The 16,810-nt window shown below is 39.3% G+C and overlaps 1 pseudogene; it reads right to left on the reverse strand.

Annotated features, from left to right (window-relative positions):
- Window positions 1-303: 303 nt before the first annotated feature.
- The window catches only part of LOC126236244 (probable multidrug resistance-associated protein lethal(2)03659), a 275,573-nt pseudogene continuing 259,066 nt past the window's right edge, over window positions 304-16,810 (reverse strand).

Below are 16,810 nucleotides of genomic sequence, written 5' to 3' on the forward strand. Positions count from 1 at the left end.
TGATTATGGAACTAGGTTTTCATGATGGGTGAACTGTTAATGCATTATGAATTGCGGAACGTGTTGTACAATGAATTACACAACAAAGGAAGATTATACTGCCATAGTCCTATAGTACTATACAAGATAATAGACTTCTGGGACTTAAAAATGTTATTGGCTTTTAACATATAGAATCACAATTACAGGCATTAGGCCTTAAATACCACATGGTTAGGAAGAAGAAAAAGTCAATTAAGTATCAAAAAGTTTATTTTGTGCAAGGTACTTTAAGTACAAGAGAGCATGACCACTCTTTATAAACATAATACATATTTACATACAATGAATCACACTTCACATATTCACATTATAAAATGTTTTTATAATTTATACATTACACATACAAAACATATACTGAGTTCTTCAGTTCTTATAAATACTGAAAAATCCCTGAGATCTGTGGGACACTTAAGTAAACTGTCATAGTAAATTCACTTTGTTTTCCTTTCTACATGTATCTTGACTAGGAAGATTTCAACAGAACTTTGCTGGTTCTGTGTTAAGTAAGGCCAATCAAACATGGCTTCAGATCACAACTGACGGAATGTAACAGCATCTATTCCATTATTAATACCAGTTTATATATTCAGCTTTTTCCTTGTGATCTGTAGCTCTGGAAAAAAAAGACATTTTTGTTAGGAACTTTCAGAAAACCCCCTATTTACCAGAATAGGGTGGGTCACTCCCCCACACACCCACACACTAATGAAGCAAGAATTTTTTCTTTGAAAAACTAACATTTTTGTCTGCATTTTGTACCCTAAGTCACACTTACAGTTAAGATTACTAGTTTTAATTTCTGTGGCTGCTTTTCTGAAAGACACTAATTTCTCCTTTCTTCATTCTCAAATGATTTATCACAGCAAGGTATGCATGTTTTTGTTTGAAGACATTACCACAAAAATACTGCAACAATGTCCTCTCTGTCAATGTGTTGGCAGTGGAGCTCCACATTTGGCATTATATAGACATAACGCATCAAACATTGGATACTCCAAGAACAAACAATATCTGCAGTCTGAAAAATGCTGTCCAAGTTTGTTTACAATTGTTTTTATTGTGTCTTGACTCTTTACTAATAAGCAAACAAAATTTTTCATAGGTTTTGCACTTGTAGGACACTGGAGAGAAGCCACGTAGTCCAACTTCTCTTTATTGGGGCACTGTGTACTTCTACAGCCATTGAGACCAGATAATATGACTGTGTCTCTGAAATCAGGTGGTTTCTACTAGAAAGGTGGAAGCATTTTCACAAAGAACTGTGAACACACATTAATCCACTGTAACAGCAGTAATATCAACCTTTGGTCAGATTTTGGTGCTATTGCTGTACTAAAACTTATTAAACAGAGAATGGTGCTGAAATAGAAAGATATGAATCATGCCTGAAAATGTCTTCTGAAATAGTCACTGAAAAATCAATTTTAAGTAATAATTACACACTGTAAGAGCAAAAACCGATCCACGTGATTTGTCAGACACAGGAAGCTACAGTAAACAGTTCATATCTGCTATAGTTTTATACTGAATTCTGTTTGCAGTCAACAGAACAAGTGACAAGTCACAGGGGCACTTTTAATGAACAACTGTTTACTAAAAGTTAGTCTCAATAATTTATAAAAACAATGGAAACTCCTGGAAATATCATTACGTAGAATAAAGTAAATGAACTAACTCATCTTTAGCACATTGATGTGTGGTGCACAGAGATATGTAACAGAGCACAGGGTTAACTAGTTTTTGAGCTCCGACTAACGTAAGTATGATCATTCAAACATAACTCCACACACACCCTAACACATACTACCACAAGGACACTTACTATTATGAACAGGAGTAAGGTAAGGATCAGTTGTAATATCATCTGTATTTTACAGCAAATCTGGATATCAGCTAACAGTGCAGCTATCATCAGTATATTATGGGTAATAACGTAGACTCAGCATAGTTATAACACTTCTTACAATATAAATTTGCCATGTGCAAACATCCATCAGGATTGATGATGACCACCTTTGTATCGTAGGTTACATCATATTCAGGGGGCACCATTATTCCCATGGAAGGACAAACCCAGTGTGAGAGACAAAGAGAGAATGTCTGCATGGGGGGAGCAGTAGGGGAAAGAAAGATTGGCATGCGAAGGCTGTACATGATCTGGACTGGGAAGGAATGGTGTAGAAAATGACAGAAGAAGAGAGTGGAAAAGGTAAGGCAAGGCAGTGGGAAACGTTAAGAGAGTAATTCTAATAGTGTCTACATTAAGTACTGGAGATACCTGTTGTGACGTTAATCATTATAGTAAGTTTAGCATGTGGGCCACCATGAGATGGTCACCACACCAGTAGAGGGATGCTGTAGAGGAGAGGGTAGAGGAGACATGATGGTCAACTTTGTTATTTTAAGTGAAATGACATGTTGTATTATCTACCTTTTCATAATACATTGGAAAATGCGTGAAATTCTTTAAATACTGTTAGGTTCTCCTGTGAGACATCAGATGATAATGTTAAAATGCCACAATATTTTGTCAATGCAACTAACTGATGTCTTCAGGTGCGGAGGACACACATCACAGGCTGTCACAGAAGCCTTCTATTAATCGCAGTAACTGAAGAACTTCACAGGCCTGAGAGCGCCAAATTTCTGTGATAAATGGTGCAGATATGCAGATCGTTAGCGAGAGTGACAGCTGTGCCACCTTTCAGACAATGAACAACACCGCAGAGGCGGTCAGTCATACTTTGTGCTGCTGACGGTTACCCCAGCACCCTCTGTCTGGAGCCACCAGCCAAAATACGTGTCCGTGATAGTGTGAGCCTGTCATCGTCACTGTCAACTGAATTTCTATGTCATCACTGCAGCATCCTCCCTTGTATGACCAACTGTTCTTCTTTGTGTTTGCTATGATTTTAACATGGTCAGCACTGTCTCCCATGCTGTTCCGAGTTGGAACCCTGTGTATCTGTTGAGCTAACTATGTAATGGTACTTTGACTTCCGCAAAGTTATAATTTATGATCGCGCACGCAGAAGAGCGCTGCACCAGCGACCGATTTTATAAATAATTTTGTTCTTTTTTACTTTTGCGTAGGTTTTTGTTTTTAAGAACTAATGGAGGACTCTCTCTCTGGTCTTGATACGAAAGACGTGTTTTTTTCGGCGATGTGTTGAATGTGCCTTTGGGTGAAAATTAAAATTACATTACAAAGCGAGGTTGTTTCAATAGATAATGAGGAGAAGATAATAAAAGGTAACACCACAATTTTTAACAACATCCTGTCACGCGGCGCCACGTATAACACTGCAACAGCATTTACGTAGCTTGTGCAATCAGATACCAAATTTGGTCTATTACGTACTATGCCCCAACAGAACAACCAGTCCTGTCACGGTCGCCAATTGTGGTGTTACCTTTTATTATCTTCTCCTCATTATCTATTGAAACAACCTCGCTTTGTAATGTAATTTTAATTTTCACTCAAAGGCACATTCAACACATCGCCGAAAAATACACTTCTTTCGTATCAAGACCAGAGAGAGAGTCCTCCATTAGTTCTTAAAAACAAAAACCTACGCAAAAGTAAAAAAGAACAAAATTATTTATAAAATCGGTCGCTGGCGCAGCACTCTTCTGCGTGCGCGATCGTAAATTATAACTTTGCGGAAGTCAAAGTACCATTACAACTAGTGAAGTTGCTAGTTTCCACTGCTTCTTCAATAACACTGTCCCAGTACAAAGATGTTGACTATAGAATTTTGGTGTTTTTATATTCCATACAATGTCCTATACTGAGGCAATGCTCCATCACAGCAGATTTCTCTTGCTGATCCAGATGTGTGTTGTTGACGTGCAACACATGACATCTTGCAGCTACAGGGAATTTTATAGACACTAGGCCCTCTTACACCACAAACATATTTCACTGAGCCTAAAAGAGTTATGCATTTCATTTGCAGGCAATAGATGCATTTAACTTACTTTCTCCAATAATCTTCCTATTTTCAAGGAAACAAGAGCAACATATAGCAAGACTACAATTCCTCTTTGTGTTTCACTTTCTTCCAGCTCCTCACTTTGTCTAGCATACACCAGGCTGAAGGCATGGTGAATCTCCTGTTAAGAATATCTTTTCCCTAAAAATACAGTATGGAGGTGGCACAGTTCATCAGATAAGCTGTCTACATCCAATATGGCTTATGCTCTGCGGACCAACATCGTAAGCACCCCCCTTCTTTGTGCAGGATGGTGACGTCTTGTGGCCTGTAAGTGTACGTCTGTGTGTGTAGGTTTTTGGTACACAGCATGATGGAGCCATCCTCTTTTCTCTGCACCATCACATCGAGGAACTGTAGTTCACCTTTTTTCTTCATCTCCATCACAAACTTTATGTTACAATGAAAATAATTTAGATGTTGCAAAAATGGATCAAGTGATGCAGTGCCATGAGGCCAGATTACAAAGGTGTCATCCACATATCTCCAAAAGCACTTCACTGGCTGAACTGCTCTTTCCTCAAAATCTTCCCTAAAAAGATCTGCTACAATGGGTAACAAAGGACTACTCATTGTGACACTGTCAGTCTGTTAAAAGTATTGGTCACTGAATAAAAAGTAAGTCTGGGAGAGCATGTGCTCAAACAAATTAAGAAATTACCCTTCCACATTCTCACTAATGATCAAGATTGATTCTGCAATGGCACTCAAGTGGAAAGTGAGACCACATCGAAAATAATGAGAATATCTGATGGTGCAAGTCAAGTTCTTTGCCGATGGACTAAATCTTTTTAGTTGCGAATGTGATGCACACATTTTCCCACTAAAGGGCTCAACTGTGCTGCTAGATGTTTAGCCAGATTGTATGTTGGCACCCCAATATTGCCAACTATCGATCTCAAAGGCACAGTATTCTTGTGAATCTTAGGCGATCCATATAGTTGGGTGGGAAGGGTAGGGCGGGCAATCAGGTGTCCAAGTACAGAGCCTCTTAGTCATAACATCAACATCAAAGGCTGTGCTCTCCTTGAGTAGCTCTAAAGTTCTCCATTGTATTTTGGCTGTGAGGTCCTTGTTTACAAGACAATATGCATGGTTGTACAGTAACTGGTTCGTTTTGCTTAAGTACATCTGTTTTGGAAGGATAACAGTTGCATTTTCTTTACCCACTGGTAACACTACAATGTTAGGAAACTCACAAAGAGATCGAAACAATGACCTCTCTGCACCCAAGATTATTTTTGGGCTATGGTGCCCATTTCAGGGCATGGCTGGCAAGTTACCTGTCTAGCTTCCTCAGCAGCTTTATTGGGCAGTTTAAAGATTCACTGTTCAACAGAGCTAATAATATTCAGAAGTGGTGATGTCCTCAGAGTGGGCACGAAGCTCATCCCCTTCTCTAAGACCAAAACCGCCACGTCAGGTGGAGATTGTCCATAAAACTGTACATGATCTACCTACAATCTTTGTCTGGTTTGGTTTTGGTTAGTGTACAAACTTTGTCATTTAACCTTTCTTTTCGCTGAAAATGGCCTCTAAAGAAATGAAAATTACCAATCTGACATGCGGTGTTGTGTTACTTCAAGTCCTAGAATGCTCACTTGGTGCTCTCAACCCACCCACAAAAATCTTCTGAAAGTTTTGATGAAATATGCAGATGAAGGGCCAGTAGACCTCTGAATATGTAGTACAGTCCAACTGAATTTGATGAACCCTCTCTCTCTTACCAGTATGTGTTTGGCTTTATTTTTAATTCTGTTGGTGGCTGCAGAGTCAAAGTGCATCACCTTCATGAAAGTTGGAATAATTTGAAAATTTCTTCAAAAGAAAGTAAATGCACACATCAGTCTGATTTTCTTATTTCAAAGTTTATGCAACTTACTTCTTTCACAATCTCCTCCCCATAGAGGTATAGAATGTTTTGCTTGTGGCTTTCCCACTGGACTGGTAGTAAATATGGTCCACAGGTGAGATGCCTGATGATGTCGTGGAAATTCTACGATGTTTCATGCAGCAAACACATTGCTCAGGCTGTGGCCGAAGTCTCCTATTTATGACAGTCAGAGAAGAAACTTCGCATGCATGGATGCTCCAAGTTTCAGTAACCAGTAACACAGATATGCAGATCAGTAGCAAGAGCGACAGCTACACCGCCTGTCAGACGGCTGTCAATCATACTGTGTGCTGCCATCAGCCACCCCAGCACCCTCTGTTGGAAGGAGGTGGTTCTTGTTCGCTGTGATTTTAACATCGCCGACACTGAATCCCATGCCATGTTGAGTTGGTATCCTGTGTCACTTTCATGCATACTAGTTTAGCTACAAATTTCCGCCACTTCCTTAATAACGCTTTCCCAGTACAGAGATGTCAACAACAAAATTTTGGTGCTTTCATACGCCATACAATGTCCTGAGGTAATGCTTGGGCACTGCAGATTTCTCTGGCAGTTCAGAAGTAGTACGTGTTGTCGCTGTTCGACATATATATTCATATCGGTGGGGCAAATTTGTCCATTGTATAACATCCTGCAGCTACAGTGAATATTATAGATGATTCTTAAACCAAGATCACCTTTCACTGTGCATAAAGGAGCTCCGAGTTTTCTTGGTAGGCAAACTATGCATTTAACTTTACATTTATCCAATAATCCTCTAATTTTCAAAGAAACACCACCAATGTGTGCCAAGACAACCATCCATCTTTGTTCTTAACTTTCTTTCAGCTCCTCACTTTGTCTAACATGGGCCAGGCATCATACGTCAGGACCAATATCCTGTTCAGAATATCCATTCTCAGAGTATGGTAGAGACATGGCACAACTCATCAGATAAGCTATCTGCATCCCAAATGGCTCATGCTCTGAGGACAAATGTCCTAAGCACCCCACTTCATTGTGCAGGACGGTGGTAGCCTGCGACCTGTAGGAATTTGGTTACGAATGGCAAGGACAGCATGGACATGTATTTCGGCAGGCGGCTAAAGGCAGAATGTGCTGATGTGGCTGATGGCAGTGCACAGTATAACTGACAGACTCTGCACAGATGTTCATTATACGACAGGTGGCATAGCTGTCACTCTTGCTATTGGTCTGCACTATGGATTGCTGAAATTTGGTGTGTTCATGTCTGTGCAGTTTCTTCTCTGACTGTTATATAAGAGGCAGTGTGTTTGCTGCACCTGAAGATGTTGGTCAGTTCCACCAATGAAATGTTGTGGAATTTTCACAACGACATCTGAGGCCTCACCTGAGAACCACATTTACAACTAGTCCATTGAGAATGCTTCAAGGAACACATCCTGTACTTGTACAGGGAGAGATGGTGAAAAAAGTGAGCCCGTTTGATAAACTTCGAAAGTCTTATTAAAATGTCAGTATCTTTGAATCAGTCAGACTTTCGCAAAGGTTACTCATGCCTACTCGTCATCACCAAATTCGTCCTAATTCATGGTACATGTAGGGCATGGTGAGACATGAAAGTGCCCTAAGTGGGAACTTCCGATGGCCAAGCATTTAGGAAATAAAATGAGTTTTGATACAGATCTATCACCATGTGCACCATATCAATTGTCCCTGTGACAGTGTATTTAGGAAGTGATGTTTGGCTCAGGGGTAAGAGATCGGATTCGCATGGAAAGTGTCGCAGGGTCGACTGCCCAGTGGCAAATATATTTGGGCTCCTGAGCAATGCGTACACTACTGAAATTACATTTACCTGCAACATCATAAATGTTATTTTATTAATTTATATATGCACAAAAAGTGTAGGCATAGGATGTAATCGATACTTCCATTCTTTTGAACTTCATCAATTACATGTACTGGGGTGATATTCATCAAAGAAACAGGGGAAGTAATAATTTTGACCACATCTTGTCTTTGACCACATCTTGTCTTTGACCACATTTTGACCACATCTTGTTTCATAAAATGGTTCACACAATGACATTTGTTGATGGCCAAACTTTTAAATCTGCAGCAATTTGCAGAAGGGTTGCACTTCTGTCACATTGAATGATTCTCTTCAGTCGTAATTGGTCCCGTTCTTGCAGGATCTTTTTCTGGGCAGCAGTGATGTCCGAGATTTGATGTTTTACCGGGTTCCTGATATTCGCGGTACACTCATGAAATGGTCATGTGGGAAAATCCTCATTTCATCGCAATCTCTGAGATGCTGTGTCCCACCACTCGTGCACTGACTGTAACAGCACATTCAAACTCGCTTAAATCTTCGTAACCTACCATTGTAGCAGGAGTAACCGATCTAACAACAGCACCAGACACTTGTTGTCATATATAGGTGCTGCCGACTGAAGCATCGTATTTTGCAGGTTTACATATTTCTGTATTTGAATCTGTGTGCCTGTACCAGTTTCTTTGGCACTTCAGTGTAGATGTATGCATGGAGCCATCTGAGAGATGGAGATCAAAGTCTAGGAAGGTGACTAGTTGTCGAGTTGTGAATTACCAGGTGTTGTCTGTTTGGGAGTAGGTGTTTAGGTTATGAAGGAAAGAAAAAAGGCTATCCTTGCCAAAAGGATCATGAAAATGTCCTCAATGGATCGGAATCTCACAAACAGTTTTGAATGTTGACTGGACGAACACTATTCCTCCAGATCGCCCGTAAATAAGATAGCACAGAATAGTGCCATGCAAATACCCATTGCAGTACCATGGATTTGTCCATGTATTTGGACTTCAAATGTGATTTAATTGTGGGTCATGATGTGTTTCACCAGGAATATTAGGAAAGAGGTGGTGGATTTATCAGGACGACACTGGGAACAGGTATCATTTTGTTCAATGGCTGCAAGGCCATCACCTTAGGGGTGTTGGTCTACGAGGACATCACTTTCAAAGTTACCAACAAAGACCCTACTGATAAAGGAAGACGCTTTGGAAAGGTGGTGAAGGAACTGAACAGTGTCTTGGATGTGGGATGGCATGTAACGGATTCAGTCTACATAAGCAGCCGCAATGGAATGACCTGAGGTGGTTGGGTTTGTGCAATTTGGGAGTGGGTGAAAGGTAGGTTGCTGGTGTGAGGGGGGAGAATATTTCAGGTATCAGGTTTTGGAAGGGACCTAACACCTTGAGGAGATGCTGAAGGTCATATTGGACTTATGAGATCATGGTCCTAATGTTTATAAGCAGATGTGTCAAAGTTGGCAGGGACCCTAAGCCACAATGACAATGATTCATGATCATAGTGTTGGAGCCTCTGACTGTTTCCCATCATGCTCTGATAAGAGAAATATCCTACCCAAACCACCCAAAGAAACATTCCACCACATACCCAAACTACAGTATATCCTTGTCTATCTATTCCAGACCTGCACACCATGAGTCATTCCCTTGAGGACTACCCATGGCCAATAGAAGTCTCATAAATCCACTCATGAACTCATGCTGTGGTCAAGTCACAGGCATTTCCTACCAAATAAAAGGCAGGGACACATGTGAAAGTGGCCGTATTATACATCAGTTATGCTGCAATTACTGTCCAGCAATCAATGTAGGTCTCTCCCCCGCTCCCCACACAACTGTTTTAATCTTTCTGTGTAGCCTCCAAGCTATCTGTCTTCGCAAGCCTGTGTTGCGCATTCCTGCTACCTTCTCTGAGCCTCATGCATCCTCCTCTATCCTCTCCCCTTTGATGTGGTGGTGTTGATCTATCTCCTCAAACGACCTGGAATAGGATCCACAGCTTTCTGGAGAAAGTTGTCTGGGATGTTGTTGAGAATTCCCAAATCCATGCTTCCAATTTGTCCAATGTACAGGTTTTCACCCAGTACATCTCCTCTGTGAGCCCCATAAAAAAGTGTCACAGGGTGACAGGTTGGGCTTCTTGCAGGCCATTCAGAAGGTGGGGGTTGGGCTTCTTGCAGGCCATTCAGAAGGTCCACATCTCCACAGCCAAGATCCTGGAAACTTCTCACCCAACCAGTTCCACATGACACTTGCAAAGTGAGGCAGTGCACCGTCTTGCATGAAGATAATGTTGTTGGTATTTTCCCATCCAGATACCATGGGCCAAACATAATACTGAAGCAGTTGAAGGCAGTGTTCCCCATTCATTGTGTAATGTAGCAGCTATGGGCCGATGACATTTGAAGCAGTTGTTGCGGGACTAGTTGTATTTACTTGATTGCAACATAAAAACACACCGTAACTCATACAACTCCTTTACTAGAAAATTAAACAACAGAACAGCATAAAAACAAATGAGGAAACATAAGTCAGAGGCTGTGCCAGAGATGATAATTACAAATGGCAATCACTCGCACACAGCATTACACTACACGTAACATTGCACTTCACAATTAACCAACTCCACAGTCACTTTTGGATGAGAATGCGTCTTCTCCACTGTAATTCCGGGATTCTGTGCTGTCCAGTAAAGGCAACTGTCCCAATTGACAAAACCTCCCATATGGAATATGGCCTAATCACTACAGAGGATGTTGTGAAGCAATTTAGGCCAATCTTTATGCCAACCCATCAAACTTCCCCATAGTCCATTCTTCAATCACAGTCTTCTGGTGTCAGTTGCTCCACTAAGTGAGATTTCCATATTCGAAAGTTTAATTCTTTGTGCAACAGCATGCCTTGAGAGTCCACCCTCATGAGCTGCCAGATGTGTTTATTTCCCTGGGCTATGACTGAACATTTTCTGCACAATTGCCACATTCTTACGACAGCAAGATGCAGATGGACAACCTGTTTTTACTGCATCCTTTACCGAACCTGTGGTGATTAACTGCGTGAGACATTTCTTTATTTTGTCTGGATGAATTGTGGCATTCCTCCCCTTCACCATATACCACTTTCCCTGTACAAGAACAGACTAATTCAGCACCCCAAAGCATGAAGCAGCCTCTGCTCATTCTCAACTGTAAGGCGATCTGCCATCTTTGTTGTTGTTGTCGTCGAGTGAACAGTCTCTTGTGGCCACAGTCTGCACTACGCAGGATGAAAAATCACTATTGTATTTCATGTTATGTATGTTTGCACTATTTCCAATGTTATTCCATCAACATTAAAAACTGAACAGCCATTTAAAGCTCAAAAGCTGGTTAATGCTGGCACTATGTTACATATGTCCATATGCACACAGTCTGCTGAAGGAGAATGATTTCGTTTCCTTTCCTTTGTTTTTGTGTATGAGTCTCAGTAGTTTGGTATTTAAGGTTACTACAAAAATAGTAACATAAATGGTGATTAAACTGCATGGCTATTTCTTACCTCTTCAGCAACTTTAATTAAGCTTTCCATCATGGATTTTCCAGTCTGTTCCACCATTTTATACAAATATCCATTCTTGTTTTGTAGTAACCTGTGTGGGTGATCATATTCCTGAAAAATAAGTATAAATCAAATTTAGTTGTTATTTGCAGTGAATAAAATTTCAAACAGTAGTTATTGCAAACTGAAATAATACCATTTTTTCTATGTAACAGAGAAGATAGTGCTCCTAGAAGTATTAAAGGAGAGTTACGATCATGTCAGACTTTTTTCTGCTTTAATTAGCAAAATTAATGACTGGTTTGTGTGTGTGTGTGTGTGTGTGTGTGTGTGTGTGTGTGTGTGTGTGTGTGTGTGAGAGAGAGAGAGAGAGAGAGAGAGAGGGGGGGGGGGAGATACAAAACATTTTCTTCAGTTTGTGGTGGAAAGATTTGCTAGTGTGCAGTAGACAGTGAAAGAGAATGACTGTCTGGTTCAGGCAACAGTAACACTGGCCAAGACCATCTCGGCAGTCAGTAAATTGATTAAATAAATTCTCTCTTCCCCCTCCCCTCCATCACCACCAGGCACTCCCTCTCATTCAATCCTATTCTGAAAGAAGGGTACCCAGAACAGTAAGAGATTGAAAACTCATGCTGGGCACTGTAATGAATCAAATGGATCACATTTTGAATAAATGGATATTCAGTACTCTTAAACTTTTGTTGTTGTTGTTGTTGTTGTTGTTGGCCAGGAACTTACAGACTGCATTGCATGTATTTTTGACACTATGACTTAACTTTGTCACTCCTATAATGCTCTTCTGGTGAGATCCAGTTTTAACCTTATGCAAGCATAAAGTAAATAGGGAAAATCTTGACTGACAGTTTATCTCATTTCTAGAACTCATTCAGAGGTCTAGCAGAGTCATTGGTACCATCTGGCACGCTGCAGCATTATTAAAATGTTTGATTCAGTATTTGTGTCGAACAAACATTTGTTATCACTCAGCCTTAGCAGCACAAAATGAAGTATTCAGCCTCAAATAATCTCTAACCACTTATCACATGAAACAAAAGCAAAACTGAAGGGATCTTAATATTAATGTAAAAGTCTTATACAGGATGAGCATGTTGCTATTTTATTACAGTACTTCATGAAGAAATTAAATGAGGCAATTCAAAAACCAACTGTGTGTAAACTATCTTCACTTATAATAAAAAAAATTAATGTTTAGAGATATTTCTTACCACTACAATCCCTGCATCCATCACCAACACTTTGTCACTGTCCATTACTGTATGTAGCCTATGGGCAATTGTCAATACTGTGCAATCATTAAACTTCTGCCTTATGGTTTTCTGGATCAGAGTGTCTGTCCTACATAGTGTGTAAGAAAAAAGGAAACAAAATGAAAGACATACTGGTACTGTATTTGTCAGATTATGGTCAAAACCAAATATAAAATCTTAATAAATGTATAAAAAAAAAACCTAAGATTTCACTCCAGAAATAACTTACACATCAGATTAAGAAAAAACAGAGAGCTTTACTTGGAAAATAATTTTTCTTCATAATTTTTCTTCATAATTTTTTTTTAAATTATGAACATTTTGTGTCTCTCTTTATAGATACACAGATGAATGGAACTGCTTAGCACAAACTGATGGACAAGGAAGCAAAATCTGACAGATCACTGAAAGGCTTACTGGAAATCTGACAGGCAAAATGCCATTTAAAGTAATATTTCATAAAAATTACATTCTGAAATTTAATTCATGCCATAAATATAGCAGGAACTATATATTTAGAAGGTAAAGGAACTTCAGGGCTATCACTCATCCTCTTTCTACCATCTAAAATCAATAGTTTTACTTCCCAGTACCTGAAGATACAGAGCTAATTAAGAAATGATCTGAGCTATCTATTTCAAGTACAGTATATCTTACACATGCAGAATGCACTAATTACATATGAAGCCACACCTTAAATTCCTACACTTACGGTTATCCCATGCACATGTAACAAAAACAATGCACACATTATGTAACAGTGAGAAGGAATAGATGCCATCTTTAGTCAAATAGTTTTTTCGTACCTTGTCAATTCCTCGTTAAGTTCAACTGAAACATGTAGCAACAATTCTAGTTACAGAAGACCTACACAGTGAAAAAACTAGGAAGTCAAATTTCCTTTTCTAACTTATAAGAAGTTTTGAGGGGAAGAAAGGGAGTAGGGGCGGAGGGAGGGAGGGGGGGGGGGGGAGGAGAGAGAGAGAGAGAGAGAGAGAGAGAGAGAGAGAGAGAGAGAGAGAGAGAGAGAGAGATTAGCCGGTGCACATAACTCAGCATCACAACATAAACAAGTTCATTTTAACGTATTTATGCTGAATTTTCAACAGAGGCCTGAGTGGGAATAATAGGGACCCAAAATAAGGAGGAATTGTGTTCCACACGCAAGAAACTGTACACCTACTTTTGCTATCATATTCAATTACATAAAAGCAGTGATTCTTAAGCTTCTACCGGCATTTGCCAACCACATGGACAAAAGCGTAGACTTGTTCCTCCAAGCTTCTGCTACAGAACGGTCACTACTGGTACTGTTTGTAGCAACAACCACAATATTTCAGAATGACAGGGTATAGTGAATCAATGAAGGATCCAATGTATGTCAACCAATCAAGTACTCACACCTTCCATCACATGACTGTGTGAGTAAATGAGGGGGAAGGAGATAGCCATGGTGGGGGTGGGGAGGGGGGGGGGTGTTTACAACTAGTAACACCATATGAATGCTTGTAATACAAATGGATATCAGGAAAAAAATCCTGGGAAATCCAGGATAAAATATAATGACATAATGGAAAGGATAGCTGCTACTCTCTGTGTAGTGCAGATGCTGAGTCACAGAAAGGCGCAACAAAGAGACTGTCAGAGTTAGCTTTTGGACAGTCTTTGTTGTGTCTTTCTGTGACTATACCAAAATCTGTTGTAGGTGACAAATTGGGTATGTGGCAGTCGGTTCCTGATTGCTCAGCACAGATGGTTTAGTATGTAAGACTGGGAAACAGTACACCATTTCATGTTCACATTTTTGTTGATGCATTTTAAATAATTACCATTCTAATGGGATACAACAATATGAGGTATAACAACAGCAGATTTTCACCTGTCTTTGGTAAGAGAACTTTTAGAAACTTATGCAGCAGAATGAAGAGCTGGAATAGCAAGGTACACTCTTGCTGAGAATCCACCACTAAATGCCAGTGTACAGTTTAAGAACTCTAAATTCGGTGAACTTCTAGGAAGTCACAGTTCTTACTGAAAAGAGTACTGAGAGACAAAATACAAACACAAAATATGTATTGTGCCATTTTGTATGGTAGCTGTTCAACCTGTTCAGAGAGTTATCACACAAACAGTTGCTTACAACAGGGACTGCACAGGAAAGATGAGATTAAACTGGTAATTCTACTAGTACTCATTTGAAAATGCATATAAAAATGAAATTAGTCAGTATTGGGTTGCAGATCGAAGAAGAGAATGTGAAATTCATCCCCTCGTTACCAGATTAGGTGTAAATAATTCAGTGATCAGTGTGTCATACAGTTAGTACACTAGTATAAGTAAGAGGGTTTGATTAAGTTGGCTTTTTGTGAAAAATACAGTTGTCCTAAATGTTTTACCCTCCAGTGTTTACAAACAATGGAAAAATGTATTCAGAACTGTGATTATGATTAGATTGCAGGTGCACAATTTATTAGTGATGAATAAACCTGGATTTCCCACTTTACGAGAATGGTCGCCTTAACCTCTTCAGTTATCTGAGTGTGCTTCCAGGGCTGACACAAACTTCCACATGTCCCCAAAATGTTCACGTGTTGTTTTCCCACAGTTGATGTGCTTCCTGCACATGTAGAGACTTTATTATTGTTGTTGTTACACCCTGCCTAGGCTTGTAATACTATTTGCAATGTGTCATGCATACAAGTCTGAAGGACACGGTGTAGAACACTGTAAAACACAGAAAATGCAAATAGTATTACATGCCTAGACAGGCCGCAAAAATAATGACAAAGTCTCTCCCTGTGCGAGAATCACAACAACTGTGCAGGATGTGAACACTCAGTGACATGTGGACGTTTGGATCGGTCCTGGAGGTGTGCATGGCTAGCTGAAGTGGTTACACCAACCATTCATGTAAAGTGGGAAATCCAGGTTTGGCACAAATTTTCATTTGTCACTTATAAACTGTGCAGCTACAGTCTGAACTTATTCACAATTCTGAATATATTTCTTTCATTTCATATAGCTGTAGAGTGTAGCAGTGTCTGGTCCTTCGGACAGAATGCACTTTTAATTTAATTTCTTTCCTCTTGCTAAAAATGCAAAATCTCGAGCAACAGACATTGAACAACATCATAATAATGTAACAAAGATATTTTTAAACGGCGTAGCTATCTTATCGTGTACACTTCTTTTATCTGGTTAGTGACCTAGACTACTTGCAGAGTGCTTAAAATGTAAGATCATTGCAAAAATCTGGAATTGGCTCTTTTGATTTATCTTTCAGCAGAGATGGGACTTACCATGATTTACATATGTCAATTATATCAAGGATTTAATCAACTGAGCTTAATGATGTAGAGATGGTTTTGAATTTAATAAAACTGCTATGTTTCTCATTAACAGGAAAATCTTACCTCTTCCCCAGAATATTCTGACCACAAAAGCCACTGTATCCATTTTCCAATACGTGAAACATTTTAGATTGTTTTACATTAATATGTACAGTAATTCTTAATATGGTGGAAACCAGAGAGAGAGATAGTGTGTGTTCTTTTTTTTTAAGGACTGCTCTGAACGCTAGCAAGTTTTCTTTCTTTTTGTGTGTGCTTATCAATAACTCAACACTTTCACTTACAGTTTCAGCTAGCAAGCACATGATAACACCCAATCATCTTGACCATGAATAGGGATTCCATTCTAGGTGATAGTCTGACAACTGAAGGAAATACTAGTTCATTTGTTTTTATTGTTGTATTTAACTGTTGATCAGAGTTGACAAACATAAAATCAAAAATAACTGGCTACTTTGTCTCATATTTTAAGACTTCATTTTAACACCTAACTTCATATGATAAATGGAAATGTAGGTTGAATTTCATTAGCTACTGGTAAAGGCAGCATGTGTGACAAATAATATGATGGTCAAGCTTGGACTTGTTTCCTATGTAGTGTAAAGTATATTTATGCCTAATCTTAGTTTTTGTGCTAGCAGAGGAACTGCATGTATGTAACAGCATGCTATTAGTTTGACCTAAAACACTGTATAATGTTCCTTTAGATATTCGGAAATACTGAGGTATGGTACAATTACTTTTTTCTCTGTACTGTAAGGGGCAGTTGAATGAAAATGAGGCAAATCAAACAAAAAGAAGTAAACTGATTATTATTTCTCAAGTAATCATCATGACTTAATACATTCATACCATCATGATACAAGCAATCACAGCCTTCATGTAAAAATGTCTTTGGTTGCCTACAGA

Source organism: Schistocerca nitens, chromosome 2 (assembly GCF_023898315.1).
Source record: "Schistocerca nitens isolate TAMUIC-IGC-003100 chromosome 2, iqSchNite1.1, whole genome shotgun sequence".
Lineage (NCBI taxonomy): Eukaryota > Metazoa > Arthropoda > Insecta > Orthoptera > Acrididae > Schistocerca > Schistocerca nitens.